The sequence below is a fragment of the Diabrotica undecimpunctata genome, chromosome 1 (genome assembly GCF_040954645.1).
Source record: "Diabrotica undecimpunctata isolate CICGRU chromosome 1, icDiaUnde3, whole genome shotgun sequence".
In the NCBI taxonomy this organism is placed as follows: domain Eukaryota; kingdom Metazoa; phylum Arthropoda; class Insecta; order Coleoptera; family Chrysomelidae; genus Diabrotica; species Diabrotica undecimpunctata.
Genome location: NC_092803.1, coordinates 101,792,381 through 101,809,195, shown reverse-complemented (window position 1 = coordinate 101,809,195; position 16,815 = coordinate 101,792,381). Strand labels below are relative to the sequence as shown.

Below are 16,815 nucleotides of genomic sequence, written 5' to 3'. Positions count from 1 at the left end.
ATGCCAATGAAAAATTTATGCATGTATCCACAAAAAGCTGTATATTATTACAAATACATGCGATCTTAAAACAATCATCCAAAATTATCTCAATTTAGAAAACAATGGTTTCTGTAGGAAAATCAATAAAACATACAGCTAAACACTCCAGAGAGTTACTCCGTAGACATATTGGTCACTGAATAATATTTCGTCGAAGTTATGTCTTTTCAATGGATTTAACGCCATCTTATTATGCCTTTATCTGAATATCCCCCAGAAAATGTGAGAAAACCAATTCAATAAATAATAATTAATCAAGCTTGGATACATCGTTATTTTACACATTTTAAATGTACCCAAGTTAAAGTTATAAATAATTAAATATATTTAATTTTTATTTTCGCTACCTACTAAATCGTTTGACGAACAAAGTAAAAAGAATTTATAAAAAAGTAGTGCTGTTAAATTTTTCTTATAAAAAAAAATAGAAAATATTCGATAAAAATTTCCTATAATGGAATAATTTTCACATGACAAACATCTCGAAATTTCTGCGTCACTTACTTTCTATATTGGCCCGTCACATTACTCTCCAATGCGTTTATACCTAGATCCTTGGTGGTCCATCCTCCATCCTTCGTTGATGAGATGACATCAGCGCTAGCGCATGCCAGCGCGACTCGTTTCTCCTTACCACCTGTAGCGTAGAACAGGCTGTTCCATACTCGATTGTTTCCACCGCCAGCTTCGACAGTGGTTATCGCCGCGAGACAACGATCACTCGACGCCGCTCGCGATTTTCGGTGACGCAAGTTTACGCTCTTGTCCAAAGTTGCTAAACGCGCCCACAGGTTAGGCTTATCTGGGATAGTTGAAAGTGAAATAGTTGAGACGTTTAATAATTGTGTTGTTATTTGTTAAAGTAACAGTTGTGAACAGTGATAACAATGTAATGAACCATTGACTGGACTGAGACTGTTGGACTGAACCGCATAAGATATAAACTTATCTTCGTAAGTTAGCGTTTACTTAAATTTTGTTTATTTTGTTAGTTTATTATGTATTTGGAATGTTACCGAGTGTAACGCTAATAAAAACATCAGACCAAAACAAACATTAGCGGAAAACAAAAAATGGCAGTGGTTCATATCACTCAATAGCTCTCACTTAATTTTCATAATTGTTACGTTCCAAATTTAAAGTAGAAAGTCCCACCTCTATTTTATCAAAATTTAAATAATTCAGGACGTGTAAGAGCGGTTGCCTATAATATATTATAAGCAAGGTGGCGAAAATAAAATTAGTAATTTTCAAATAGGGGTAATGTCTGGCAAATTGTGCTGAAGTTAAGGGAACACGTCCTTTTTTTTGTGAAGAAACTAATTTAGATCGTTCTTTCTAGAGTTATCTTGGAAGAATTGGGATCATAAAATTGAAATTTTTGAATCTCGGTACTATTCGGTGACCTCCGTGTGTCAAGTTGTCAAGTGTTCGGAAAGACGACGGAAAGAAAGTGATTCCAGGTTTGAGAGTGTTACTGAAAGGTTGGGCTAGATTAAAAACGGCATTTTTGTTTTTTTGCTTTTGCTGCTGTTCCATGTGGGATCTGGACTAGTCCGAACCGTGTGGATATTCAAGGGGATTTGCTGCCTTCGTGGAAGGGTTTTTTTTGGAATATCCACAATTTCGCTAAAAAAAGCGGATCTACAGTACACGTGAATACCGGGAGTCGTATTTAGATCAAGAAATTAGCCTTAATCACGAGTCCAAATAGCCGGCTACGCTTCGGTCCAATTTGGGATATTTCAAACCCCTAATCTGGCTAAGAAGGGTGAGTGTTAGAACATTTCGTTTTTAATTAATTAAAAAGTTGTAGTTATTTTTTTATCCCATCTCTAAAAAGCTATTCACATTTTTATCAGTTTTCATACATTCAAGTTCGGAGACAAGTTTTTTTTTGTATTGCTCCATTATCGCCAAAAGGCAGATAAACAAAGTGTTAAAATCAATATATTTATTTCCAAATAATTATTTTAGACACAGATGGTAATTAATGTTTTCTTGCTTCAGGGTTGGTTGGTTGGTTTGTTTGTTTTTTTCTGCTTCTTCTTCTTCGTATTTTTCCATCTGGCTGTAATTTTCAACTTTTCAACATTGTCACACAAGTCTATGTACATCGGCAATCGTATGGGATTTTGGATTGAAGACACGCTGAACTATAACTGGAATTCCACGCGGTGAAGTATATGAATATTCGAGGTATGGATCGATAATTAATTTTCAACGGAAGATTTAAGCACCGTCTAATTTGGTTTGCGGAATACAATAGTTTTTTTTTAAAGATTATTTGCTGTTAGTTTTTATTTTCATATTTACAAATACTTTACAGATTTTTTTTAAAGATAATTTGCGGTTTATTTTATTAATTCAATATTTACACATACCTATTTTAATTTTGTAAACTGCGTCTAAGGGGGGGTTATATATTTGAGATTTATTTTTTTTATATTATTTTCTGCGCACGCACTTGAGCTCACGTGGTGTCCTATTTGCGTTAATTATTTTTTTTTGGTTGGTATTGAACCGCACACCCCTTAGCGTCCGGTACTTTTGATACGTCTTACCTTTCATTTTGTTCTGTTAAGTAGAAATAACTTATGAATTTTTGTTAGGCAAGCAGAAGCCGCATTTTTATATTATTTTTTTATTAAGCCTATGGTAAAGTTAAATAATATTGTAATATGTAATATGTATGTATTTATTTTCAACTATCTTGGGAATCTATTTATTAAAATTGACTAAATTCTAATCTGACAATTTCATTTATTTTTTTATTTATTCAGGTTGTATACTGTTACTTAGTATTTTAGTAGTAAACCTATTGGTAAGTTGGTGGTTTATTGAATAGCAACGTAGGGAAGGCTGTGGGCCAATTTACCTGGCGCCCCTGATATAACTTCGGATTTTTTTGTTTTGTGGACCGCACGACCATCTCCACTGTTTTGTCTAGCCGCGAGCCATTCCCAGACTGTCACCGTATAGTACTTTTCTTTCCGGGTGTACGTCTGATTTATATTTGGTACATTTTGTAATTTTTTTATATAGATTCGGTTTTGTACGCCACATATTTTGGCGCCCAACGTGGGGCCCTTAATTAATTAACCTTTTTTTTGTCAACCCCTTGTGTAGATTCCTTTTAATTAGTTAACCTAACGTGTTTGGGCTTTAATTGACTAACTTTGATTTATTTACTTTACCACTGGTTTTGCACTTAGTAGTAGTCTTAGAACTTCGTGTTTAGTGGAAGTGTATGCCAAGAAGTGCTTACTAGTTTTTTTTTGTGTGACGTGAAGTTGGAAGAAGCCAAAAATGGAACTTAAAAGAAGATACTTTGAAGTGGTGTTGTGGAACTTAGAAGAATTATGGATATATTAGGACTTTGAAATATTTCTATTTCAGTTGGAGTTCAAATTTATTTTTTTGAGAAGTTGGACTTCGAAATTCTACATCGTGGTTTAACTTACTTATGTTAGGGAATGTAAAATCTTTTTTTTTTGAGATTATGTTGTGACTTGTAATTTGTTCTGAAACAATGAAATTTTGAAAATCTTTTGTGAAATTTTATAGATTGAATAAAGCGACTATTACTTTTATTTTGCTTTTGGTTTGCTCCCATTAATAAAGTAAACTGTACCTGTGTGTTAATATTTTTACTTATATCTTGATTTTGTTTGAATATTTGCTCCTTTCGGTTGATACATTTTTTTTTAAATTTTGAACTTTGGCAAGATGGTGCGAAAACTTGTACCCAACTACTTAAGGAAAGAGGAACTGGAATATGAACTCAAAATTCGTGGAGTGTCTACTGGCACTGTTGAGTCTATGAGGTCTAGTCTGTCTGATGCACTTAGTCGTGAGGCAGCAAATGAAAGCTTTAGATATCCTGAGCACCCATTCACCTTTTCACAGGATAAAACTGCAATCGAGACTAAACTTGCGGAGCTGAATACGGCTGTTGGAAAGTTTGCCGGAACTCCTACTTGTGCTGAGTCCTTGAGATTGCGGACACAGATTAACCATGTCTTGGGGAGAATTGATCTTATGGTATTGCCAACAGGTGATGATGCAGACGCAGCCCAGGTTGTTAAGTCAGACTTTCTTGCTGAGATTTTGAAGTTGTCACAGGATTTACATGATAAGCAGCATCCAATCGGATCTGGTTCGGTACCAGTAGCGCTCGATGTGATTTCGGTTTTAAATCAGTCTTTTCAGGCAGGGGTAGGACAAGTTCATGCTTCTTCTCCTGGAGCGATGTCACAAGCTGGTAATAATGTTTTTTCAGGGTCTGTCTCTAGTTTTTCTTCTGGGATGATACTTCCTCATAAATGGGGAATAGAAAAGTTTTCAGGTTCTGCTAGGGGTATGTCTATTTCTGCATTTTTTTGAGATGGTGAATGAATTGAGTCTCGCTCGTCATGTACCAGATAGTATACTTTTGGAATCAGGTATAGATTTATTTTCGGATAAAGCCTATCAGTTTTATAAAGATGTTCGTCTACGTGTAGGGAGTTGGGCTGAATTAGTTGAAGAGTTTCGTAGGGAGTACCTGTCAGCTCACCATGGGGAAGCGCTTTTTGAAGAGCTTCGGAGGAGAACTCAGCATTCGTCTGAGACTATTGGAGTTTACTTGGCAATAATGAATAGTTACTTTAATCGCTTGCGTTGTCATGTTCCAGAGGAAGTTAAATTGTCTATAGTTATTAGGAATTTGCATCCGTTCTATCAAGATAGATTACGTGATCCTTTGCCAGCTACCTTGGAGGAACTTCGTGTTCTATGTCGCAGTATGGAGGAAAGACGTGATTGTATTAGGAACTATGTTGAACCGAATAGTAGGAAAATGAATACTTTGGAAAAGGACCTAGCTTATATCAGTGTGGATGCTGAAAGTTGTAGTAGTGTTAGTGAGGGTCCTGTTGTTTCATCCGAATCGGAGTCCGCTAGAGGAAAGTTTAGGACTTTAATCTGTTATCGTTGTAATCAGTCAGGCCATAAGGCAGTAGGGTGTCTAATGAAGAAGGAGGCTGTTCACTGTTTTAAGTGTAAGAAAGAAGGGTTTACAGTCAGAACTTGTCCTTCGTGTAATTCGGGAAACGGAAGGAAGCGCACCTAACTGGTCGAAGAGGTGTTGCCGACGTTGACTCGACCAACCTACGTCCTATTTTAGACTTTATTTTACATCATTCCGAAGGAGATGAACGTCCATATTTGAAAGTTAAAGTCTTAGGAAAGGAAATTTTGGGATTATTGGATTCTGGTGCTTCAAAGACCATTGTAGGAAGAACTGGTTGGAAATTTTTACAAAACTTGGGTTTAGAGTTGGATACTTCGAAGAAGACCGTTTGTAGAGTGGCGAATGGTCAGATGTGTGAATCGTTGGGGGAATGTTTAGTACCTTTCATGGTTAGGGATCGCTTGCGTGTCTTGCCAGTATTAGTTATTTTGGACGTACCGCACATTCTGATTTTAGGATCTGATTTTTGGCGTGTTATGGGTATCGTTCCAGATTTGAGGCATAACGAATGGTATTTTTCGGACGCTCCAGCAATGGTAGGTTCAGTGGATCATCTCCGAGGTCAAACTATTTTGACCGATGCAGAGAAGTCGCAATTGGAGGAAGTTATTAATAGAAGTCGTGAACTAATGGGCACTTCTCTTGGTTGTACTGATGTCACTGAGCATGTGATTGTTTGTAAATCTGCACCCATAAAACAACGTTACTATCCTGTATCCCCAGTAATCCAAAGCCATATTGATAAAGAGCTAGAAGATATGTTGGCGAAAGGAGTAGTGGAGCGATCGAATAGTGCTTGGTCGTCCCCGATTCTCTTGGTGAAGAAAAAGGTTCCAGAAGGTGAAGAACCAAAATGGAGGTTCTGCGTAGACTATCGAAAGCTTAATGCCGTAACAGAGAGGGATGGCTACCCATTACCGTACATCTCTAATATTTTAAATAAATTAAAGAACGCGCATTATCTTTCCACCATAGACATTAAGTCGGCGTATTGGCAGGTACCTGTTGCTAAGGCTTCCAGGCCTTATACTGCTTTTACGGTTCCTGGTCGAGGTCTTTTTCAGTTTTGCAGAATGCCTTTTGGATTACATAATGCCCCGGCTACATGGCAGAGGTTGATAGATCGTGTCCTCGGTCCGGAGTTGGAACCCTATGTTTTTACTTACTTGGATGACGTGGTCATCGTGACAAAGTCTATTGAAGAACATGTAAGGATCTTAGAGGAAGTCTTTAGACGCTTGAGAGAAGCTAAGTTAACCGTTAGCTGGGATAAATGTCAATTTTGTAGACCGGAACTAAAGTATTTGGGTCATGTGGTTGATAGGAATGGACTACATGTTGATGGTGATAAGGTCAAGGCTATGCTACGTATCCCAACACCCACATCCGTCAAGGAAGTTCGTAGCATCATAGGCACATTTTCCTGGTATCGAAGATTTATTCCTTCCTTTGCGACACTACTAGCTCCAATTACAGCGATATTGAAGAAAGGAAGAAAATTCAATTGGACCCCGAGTTGTGAAGAATCTTTTCAGAAAATAAAAGAATGTCTAGTTTCTGCTCCGATACTTAATTGTCCTGACTACAATTTGCCTTTTGTTGTCCAATGTGATGCCTCAGGATATGGAGTGGGCGCCGTGTTATTGCAGCCAGGCCCGGATGGTGACGAAGTAATTAGTTTCCTGAGCAGATCACTAACGCGTCAAGAAAGGAATTTTTCCACGACGGAACGGGAATGTTTAGCTGTGTTATGGGCAGTCGAAAAACTGCGTCCTTATTTGGAGGGTGTTCCGTTTACGGTCGTGACTGATCACGCATCCCTCGTATGGCTTCAAAATTTGAAGGATCCTACTGGAAGATTAGCTCGATGGGCGGTAAGATTGCAACAATATGACTTTAAGATTGTGCATCGGAAAGGAAAAGAACATGTTGTCCCCGATTTGTTATCTCGGTCAGTTCCCGTGCTTGATATGGTTGAAGAGGTTGTACCGCTTCCTAGTGGTGATAGTTGGTATGATAAACTTTGTAGAAAAATCGAGTCTAATCCCTTGAAGTATCCTCAGTGGAGAATGTCTGGTGGCAAACTTTATAAATACATCCGTCCCAGTTATGGATTTTTGGTCGAGGAAGCGGACAATTGGAAGGAAGTCGTTCCTAAGGGTCAACGATTGGAAGTGCTGAAGTTGTGTCATGATAGTCCTTTAGCAGGTCATATGGGGATCCTGAAAACTTATAAGCGTATTAACGAGAAGTATTTTTGGCCGAAACTGCGGAGTGATGTGTCTCGTTACGTTGGACGTTGCTCACTGTGTGCCATGCATAAGGTGGAACAAGGTAAGCCCAAAGGCTTTATGACTCCTCAACCTAAAGCTACTCAACCATGGGAGATAGTAGCAACCGATCTTATGGGACCTTTCCCAAGATCAACTCAAGGCTATAAGTTTATCTTAGTGGTAATGGATGTGTTTAGTAAATTTTCTTTGGTATTTCCGTTGCGATCCTCAAAAGCCGTGCATGTCGTTAAGAAAATAGAAGAAGAAGTTTTCCTCGTATTTGGAGTTCCACGTCTGTTACTATGTGATAATGGTGTCCAGTATACTTCGGGTATTTTCAAGAAAATGATGGAAACCTATGGTGTCTCAGTTCGTTATAATGCGTTGTATCATCCACAGTGCAATCCATCTGAACGCTATAACCGAACCCTTAAAACAATGATGGCAACTTATATAGCTGACAACCATAAGAAGTGGGATGAAAATTTGGCCAAACTAGCATGTGCTACGCGCACTGCATACCACGAGTCGACTGGTCAAGATCCCTACTTCATAAATTTCGGTCGGAAGATGGTAGTGGATGGACGAGATTTTTCCCGAAAGGACAAACTCGGAGACCCGGAGGACGAAGTAGCTAAAATGGGATATAATCGATCGCGTGGACTCCAGGAATTATTTGTTGATGTTAGAAAACGTTTAGATAAAGCTTCGGCTAAGTGTGAGAAGACCTATAATCTACGGAGACGTCCAGAGGAATTTCAGCCCCATCAGTCAGTATGGCGGAGAAATTTTGTGTTGTCAGATGCCGCTAAATATTTCACGAAAAAGTTAGCTCCTAGATGGATAGGACCCTACTTCGTGAAGAAGAAAGTTTCCCCCTGGACATATAGTTTAGAGGATGAAAATGGCAAGGATCAAGGTATTTGGAATATTAAGGATTTAAGGATTAGTAACCCGACTGGTGATCCCGATAGGATTTAGGTCGGAGTAGAACGGACTAGCAAAGTTTTGTCTAGTCTAAGTAAATTCTTCTGAAATTGGTTGTATTTATTTTTTTTTGTTGTGTCCGTGAAGGATGACTGAGTGTTGGCTATGATCGGTTCTTAGGATGTATTTGGATGGTCAACCGATTCGTTTTTTTTTTGTGTTAGGTAGCCAATACGAAGTCGTAGGGTTGCGGTAGCCTTAATTTCTTTTGATTTATGGAATTGAATGTCACTTAGGTTTGGTCAGAAATATGTTGTCTTCGATGATATGGCGTTGGGATTTGTTTTGATGTTAGTAAGCCATTCTATTTAATTGGGATTTTTTCGAAGCCACATAATTATGTTTTGGTGAATCTTGTTGGATAATAGCTTAGTTTTGGATGATTCACTAAATTTCGTTGTATACGGATTTAAATTCTGAAAGACCTATCTCATTTTTATTTTAATGAACAATTGGAATTACACTACTGTTTCGGTAGATGTTTCTCGCAGTATCAGTAAGAGTCGAGTGGTGGAGAGTTTCTTATGGACTCATGTTATGCGAGGTATAGTGAAGTACTAGCGATGCCCCAGAGCTGGGAGGTCGCGAATAAGGGCAACATCCAGTAACCGACCAAATCAGTGTTGTCAGATTGACGTTGGAATTTGAAACTATTCTACTTGATCTCATACGATGAGAGATGACTGTTGTGTGGAAGTGGAGTAAGTGTTGTAAGTAAGTTGTTGCTTTGTGCGTGTGGTTTGAGGTTGGTATGTCTTTCGTTGTCCAAGTACTTGCGCATGGTGAAGACGGTGTGGATGATGATTGTGTGGATTGTGTGGACTTCGCTCAGAGTTTAGGTAGTGTGTCGCTAGCGCGAGGGAAAATTTTCTTCGTCTAGTTTTTCCTCGTAAATTTTCCTCTGGGAAAGGGAGGTGTTGTTACGTTCCAAATTTAAAGTAGAAAGTCCCACCTCTATTTTATCAAAATTTAAATAATTCAGGACGTGTAAGAGCGGTTGCCTATAATATATTATAAGCAAGGTGGCGAAAATAAAATTAGTAATTTTCAAATAGGGGTAATGTCTGGCAAATTGTGCTGAAGTTAAGGGAACACGTCCTCTTTTTTGTGAAGAAACTAATTTAGATCGTTCTTTCTAGAGTTATCTTGGAAGAATTGGGATCATAAAATTGAAATTTTTGAATCTCGGTACTATTCGGTGACCTCCGTGTGTCAAGTTGTCAAGTGTTCGGAAAGACGACGGAAAGAAAGTGATTCCAGGTTTGAGAGTGTTACTGAAAGGTTGGGCTAGATTAAAAACGGCATTTTTGTTTTTTTGCTTTTGCTGCTGTTCCATGTGGGATCTGGACTAGTCCGAACCGTGTGGATATTCAAGGGGATTTGCTGCCTTCGTGGAAGGGTTTTTTTTGGAATATCCACAATTTCGCTAAAAAAAGCGGATCTACAGTACACGTGAATACCGGGAGTCGTATTTAGATCAAGAAATTAGCCTTAATCACGAGTCCAAATAGCCGGCTACGCTTCGGTCCAATTTGGGATATTTCAAACCCCTAATCTGGCTAAGAAGGGTGAGTGTTAGAACATTTCGTTTTTAATTAATTAAAAAGTTGTAGTTATTTTTTTATCCCATCTCTAAAAAGCTATTCACATTTTTATCAGTTTTCATACATTCAAGTTCGGAGACAAGTTTTTTTTTGTATTGCTCCATTATCGCCAAAAGGCAGATAAACAAAGTGTTAAAATCAATATATTTATTTCCAAATAATTATTTTAGACACAGATGGTAATTAATGTTTTCTTGCTTCAGGGTTGGTTGGTTGGTTTGTTTGTTTTTTTCTGCTTCTTCTTCTTCGTATTTTTCCATCTGGCTGTAATTTTCAACTTTTCAACATTGTCACACAAGTCTATGTACATCGGCAATCGTATGGGATTTTGGATTGAAGACACGCTGAACTATAACTGGAATTCCACGCGGTGAAGTATATGAATATTCGAGGTATGGATCGATAATTAATTTTCAACGGAAGATTTAAGCACCGTCTAATTTGGTTTGCGGAATACAATAGTTTTTTTTTAAAGATTATTTGCTGTTAGTTTTTATTTTCATATTTACAAATACTTTACAGATTTTTTTTAAAGATAATTTGCGGTTTATTTTATTAATTCAATATTTACACATACCTATTTTAATTTTGTAAACTGCGTCTAAGGGGGGGTTATATATTTGAGATTTATTTTTTTTATATTATTTTCTGCGCACGCACTTGAGCTCACGTGGTGTCCTATTTGCGTTAATTATTTTTTTTTGGTTGGTATTGAACCGCACACCCCTTAGCGTCCGGTACTTTTGATACGTCTTACCTTTCATTTTGTTCTGTTAAGTAGAAATAACTTATGAATTTTTGTTAGGCAAGCAGAAGCCGCATTTTTATATTATTTTTTTATTAAGCCTATGGTAAAGTTAAATAATATTGTAATATGTAATATGTATGTATTTATTTTCAACTATCTTGGGAATCTATTTATTAAAATTGACTAAATTCTAATCTGACAATTTCATTTATTTTTTTATTTATTCAGGTTGTATACTGTTACTTAGTATTTTAGTAGTAAACCTATTGGTAAGTTGGTGGTTTATTGAATAGCAACGTAGGGAAGGCTGTGGGCCAATTTACCTGGCGCCCCTGATATAACTTCGGATTTTTTTGTTTTGTGGACCGCACGACCATCTCCACTGTTTTGTCTAGCCGCGAGCCATTCCCAGACTGTCACCGTATAGTACTTTTCTTTCCGGGTGTACGTCTGATTTATATTTGGTACATTTTGTAATTTTTTTATATAGATTCGGTTTTGTACGCCACATAATGTCTATATAATTGTAGTGAAACAAATACCAACAAATTGTGTTATTAATATTGAGGCATTAATTTTATCAGCAGCTGACTAAAATATGTCAAAAAGGGATTTAGAAAATGTATTCATATTTCGTGTGATAAATATAAATATAATTCTTTGCCCTTGAACGTTTTAACAAGTTAAACAGTCTAAATATTTTTATCATTTTAAAACCATTACAGTTTTTTATTAGGTACTAATTTTTTTTGCAAAAAAATAGTATTATTTTTAGTATAATGATATATGTAGCGAAGTATATGAAATTTTAATATATCTAATGTGAATTAGGGGATGCTTCCTTTAGATTGCAAGAATTCTTTCTGGAGGTTTTTATTTTTATTTTATCTCCTTCTCTGTGTAAAGGTGCAAGTTGATTTGTAACTAATAATAACCTCATAGTAATTTGTATTCGCATTATTTTTTTATTTTTTTTTATTTGAATTAATCGCATCAACTACTAAGGATAATAACGGAAATAATATGATATTAGAATATTATGGTTTCAATTGAAGCCATTCAATATTGTTCATATGACTTAGTCGAGTATCTTTAACTTGAGATTTCAGATACTCATATCGACCTACTATGTAAGCTGGTGGACTCATTAAATTTGTAATTATTACAAATTTTGTGCAGATGGGTTAAAAACGTCTTGAGTAAAAATTAGTGTGAAAGTAAATGACCAAAGTATTGATATGTTAGTATTTTATAAAAATAATATTCATTAAAAAATATTCAGAAGCAGTACTGTTGTTGCAATAAAAATTTCCCATCTTTTCACTTAACAATAGATGTTTCTGATCGTTGGGTTAATATTATTCTGTGATTTTAAAAGGCCTTTTAATCTGAGTTATAGGGCTTCTCAAATTCACAAGAGAAATTGTCTTGCTGTTGGTCTAACAGCAGCAGCACTTAAGTAATTAAGATATATATGGAGTAAATGACAAAGTTTAATCTATGATATCTATTTTGTCTAACCCACTCTAATCTAATATATCGACTAGAGTTATTTTAACCTACTTACGCTTTACCATTCTTTATTAATTTTTGTCTGTCTATTAAAACTAAAAAACATTTTTATCAAACAATATTATCAACTCCGGAAATTACCGGAAATGTACAAATATTTTGAACATACCTTGAATGGTTAGGTGGAATGCAATTTTAAGAACAATTTTTTAAATATACATTTTAAAATATAAAAAATTCTAATAACAGTACTGTTATGTTTGAGATGCCTTTCTGTGACGAATTTAGTTAAAAAGGTTTTAAATATTTCATTTTACTACATGATTTTTATTATGATAGTTGAACCTAAAATCTAGTATTAAGTACGTCGAAAGTTCTTTACTCATCCGGTTTCGGTTTCTACCGTGTCGTCTAAGACGTCTGTCTAAAAAACAATCCATCCATAACCAAATTCCAAAAAGAAGTGATAAAACTTCCCCCTGTTGATGGCCTCTTGCACCTGTATTGACACTGTGCTTAGTTATTCTACCTGCATCTTGTTTCATCTATTTCTTTCAGCAGATGTGCTCTAGAAGAGTTTTTGTCTTATGCTTTTACTGTATTGAGAAATGCACTCACTATGACCTCTTGGCATTAGCATTGACTCTGAGGCCTTCTTTCGACCACCAACTGATTAATTTTGGGATCGTGATAGATATGACTAGAGAACTTTAAAATTCTAAGTTTTTAAACAGTACACAAAAGACGCTAATTTAATTTAATTTCGTCTAGTATCGAGCACCTAGAAGCAGTATCTCCATGTCCATATTTCAGAAGGGTCTATTTGATTCTTTGACTGTCCATACATATTAAAATATGGAAAAAATTAGATTTAAAAGTTGAGTCTTTATGCATATTGTCCCCAACATATCGGACTTTCAACTACTATACCATCCGTAATATACGCACGGAGCATCTTTTATATAATTTTCAGTACAAATCTATCAAACTCTTAAGATTTATCGGCCTTAGGGAATTAGCTGTTTTTTGCCCAGTTTAACCAAGTTTCTGTATAGAAGCTACCTTTATGAGCCTCCATGTTTTTAAAATATACCCTAGTCTTAAGCTAGCCTGTAGTTTTATACACAATTTTTTGTGCAGAAAACCATTTTCCTTATGCAAAAGTATTCGATAAATCTCCTCTGAACTAGGTGATTTATATGGCTCAAATTAGTTTATTGCCCATTAGATTTTGTTCTGATCTACCACTTCTTTTGTGATATAACAGATTTACTTAGAATAATAATTGATGGTCTTAACTTCAGAGTACAGCCACTATTATCAGTTTATTTTCAGACATAAAAAAGTGTATTCTGAAATTTTTTTTTGAAATATCTTCACTATTGCAAGTGTATTCAGCTGACTTAGAGTAAAGGTATACCTAACTGATGGTTTTTTTTAGTAAACTCCATCCAGTTTTGATATTCGTGCAGGTTGTTCTACCTTTAGGCAATGCCTTCCTTACTATTCAATTTTTGTTTTTCTCAGCTCTTTATTATTCACAGCTATAATTGCTTTATAATTTCTCAGCTATAATTGCCTGCTGATAGTTGTCTGATAATTCACCTGATTTTTTGGAAAAATTAAATTCTCGTATGATTTATATATATATATATATATATATATATATATATATATATATATATATATATATATATATATATATATATATATATATAATTATATATAATTTCAGAGCAGCCGTCTCAAAAGTCCGAATAGCTATGATGATTGCCGACCTCCGCCGCGGCGGAGATGGCACTTAAAGAAGATGATTTATATCATTTGATTTATGAGGTTTTTATTCCACCTAGATACTTTCTCCGGACAATTTTTTTCGAATGATGTTTAGATCCAGTTTATATCTTAGCGGTCATTTAATTATATCTAAAAAATGTTTCGGGTCGGCTTAATATGCTTTTCAGTCGGTTTTACCAGGGTTGCATAAGTCCCTTTAACCCGCTCATCACCCGTTATTTTAAAACAGATGTGTCGATAGTCTAAACAAGGCATATCTTTCGATAAATGACATATTTTAATATTTCTATCCCCGTGAGTCATGACTTCTGCTATATCAATTCCATCCTTTTGTTGTGTAGTTACGAAAGTTATGTTGTTTTGTACATTTAGTCTACCTGAATCATCTTCCATTACAAACTGTCGTAATAATTCATCTTTTTAGTTAGTATTTGTGTTACCCTAGGTGATGCACATTTACATCAAACTCCATTTTTTTCTATAAGATTTTAATAGCTATTCCTTCTCCTTTAGTGAAGGTTGTTCGCAGTCATCATATGGGAGGTATTCTGATACGAGAATTATTTACTTCATAGTCCTCTTTGTGATTTACCGTCTTTTATTATCTGAAGAAAAATGGCCAACCGCAGTATTTTAAAGTGTTTTTTATCAATTATACAAGTCCTCGGGACTTTGGTAGATTACCAATACATAAATTTTCCACCTACACCCAATAGACTTTTTATCTGGCTGTACATCAGGCTTTACCGTGCTGTAGGTTCACCTGTACGACTCTGATTAAAATTATTGAAATCCTGAAGTCCTCTGAGTAACACGCCTTGAAACACCTAGCCTTTGATGACTTAATAATTAAATCTTAAAGCCCTTCTTTATAATATATGACATATAGCTCTGGAGATATCAACTTCGTTAAGAAAAGTAATAAACTAAAAGAATGTGTAAAAAGAGATTATTTCCTAGAATAAAATGTGTAAAAGAGGTACCTATTTTTATGACGTAATTTTCTATTATTTCGATTTCTAACATTTTTACAAAAATCTTGTGGTGAATGTCTGATAACTATATTTTCAAACACACTATATTTTCTTAATTTTCTATTATTTACAAAATTTTAAATATAACCGTTAAACCAAGATAGTTTTAATTTTGAAAACATTAGAAAATACAGAAATGTTTAATAGTACGAACGTTTTTATTACCAAAATGATTAACAGAACAAACAGTTCATTAATTTTGTTTAATTATATGTTCAAAGTGCCTTTGTTCTCATTGATTTATTTGGTCGTATCTAAGGCTATTATAATAAAGCTGATATGAAATTTCTTGTACTTTGTTTTTTTATGAGTTATTTAACCTATTTTTATCATGTATTATTCTAGATACAATGGTTTTAATAGATCTCTACAAAAATAGTCTAATCTTAATCAATGGCATATCTTCTTGCGACGTTTTTTGCATCATTCTGTTCTGGGTTTCCTCTTTCAATGAGTTTTCTATATACAACATTTTATACAGTCAAAGGATTTTTAGTTTGATCGTCTTGATCAATCTTTCTCTTCTATTATCTCTCCAAACATATGACTTAGCATTTTGCAATCTTACCTTTCCAGCTTCGCTTTTGGTTTCATTGTCCATGAACTTTCTAGATACACCCGTAGTATAGGATGTTGTAATTTTGCGAGACTCTATGTTATATTTTTTAATAGTAAGTTAGATTTTAAAGTATTTCTTGGACTTTTATATTTCGGATCAATTTTATCCAGTGCAGTACTTATATCCTATCTTTTTCGGACTATTTTCGATTAACAAAATTTGTAATCATGTGAATTTACTGACCTAAAAGTTATGAATTTTATCTTTAAGCTTTTGTCTATTTAATTTTTGGTTCTTTCCACAACCACTTATTTTCACTTTATACTCTTTATTACAAATCCAAGCTTGTTTGCTTTAGTTTTTCAAACATTTTTATTAATTCTAACTGTTTTAACGAGTAAAGTTTCTTTGTCTGCAAAAGTAAAAAATTGTTGATACTTATTAAATATTGTTTCTTTCTTTTATCTTCTGCTGTTTATTATAAACTTTGTCAAGGCTCTTTGTCGAGACAAAATTTTACTCAAGTTCGATAATATTAAGACTCCATACCTTAGTTACATCAAAAGGTTTCCGTCTTATTCTACTTCAAATTTGATTTTTTGTCATGCTTAAGGCCAATCAACTTATGTCAGATAACAAAGTATATAGTTTTATTTTATATTCGTAGTACATTTTCTAGTTCCTTTTTAGCCCAAAATTTTTATGTTTAAATTCAAGTACTAATTTTTATAAGAATCCAAGTTTATTTTGTTGATAAGGTTACGACTGGATTAAATATAATATATTCACGATGTTTACGGTTACGGTTTTTGGTCAGACTAGAACACTTAGAACTTAGCCGAACAAATATCTTCAACACATCAAATCCTTCAATCTTCCAAATTGCTCTTTTAGTACCTAATTTGTTACGACTCGAGTACTTGATATTAAACAATAGTATTACTTGATCATACTTTCGTTTACGATCGCCGTAAGTTTAATATTTAAAAAGAATGTAACAATTCTCAGGTCGTGTCGTAAAAACTTAATGCTGAAAGTAAATATCAGCTTTCTGGAAAGTAAACTTTGCCGGTTAACCTATGCTGTAAAATATATAGACAATTCTTTTGTAATTTGTTCTAGTGTACGACTAGGCAGATCTGTATAATTTATAACACTTTTGGTTTGATTAAGACGTGCATGAGGGGTAACAATAACTTTATCGAAAAAAATATATTTCAAAACATCTTAGAAATCTCGACTGAA

At 34.8% G+C, this 16,815-nt stretch overlaps 2 protein-coding genes across 5 annotated transcripts in view; one reads left to right on the top strand and one right to left on the bottom strand.

Moving 5' to 3' along the window:
* Positions 1-643, bottom strand: part of LOC140451713 (uncharacterized) — a 110,587-nt gene extending 109,944 nt beyond the window's left edge. For both annotated transcript variants that reach the window (XR_011952096.1, XM_072545558.1), the window contains exon 1: positions 547-643. The gene's annotated coding sequence lies outside the window, so the exon portion shown is untranslated. The remainder of the gene's footprint in view (positions 1-546) is intronic.
* An 86-nt stretch (positions 644-729) lies between these two features.
* Positions 730-16,815, top strand: part of LOC140451697 (adenylate cyclase type 6) — a 3,083,308-nt gene continuing 3,067,222 nt past the window's right edge. Inside the window, exon 1 of one of the 3 annotated variants that reach the window (XM_072545553.1) lies at positions 730-995. The gene's annotated coding sequence lies outside the window, so the exon portion shown is untranslated. The remainder of the gene's footprint in view (positions 996-16,815) is intronic. The other 2 variants (XM_072545540.1, XM_072545547.1) reach the window with 2 other exon arrangements.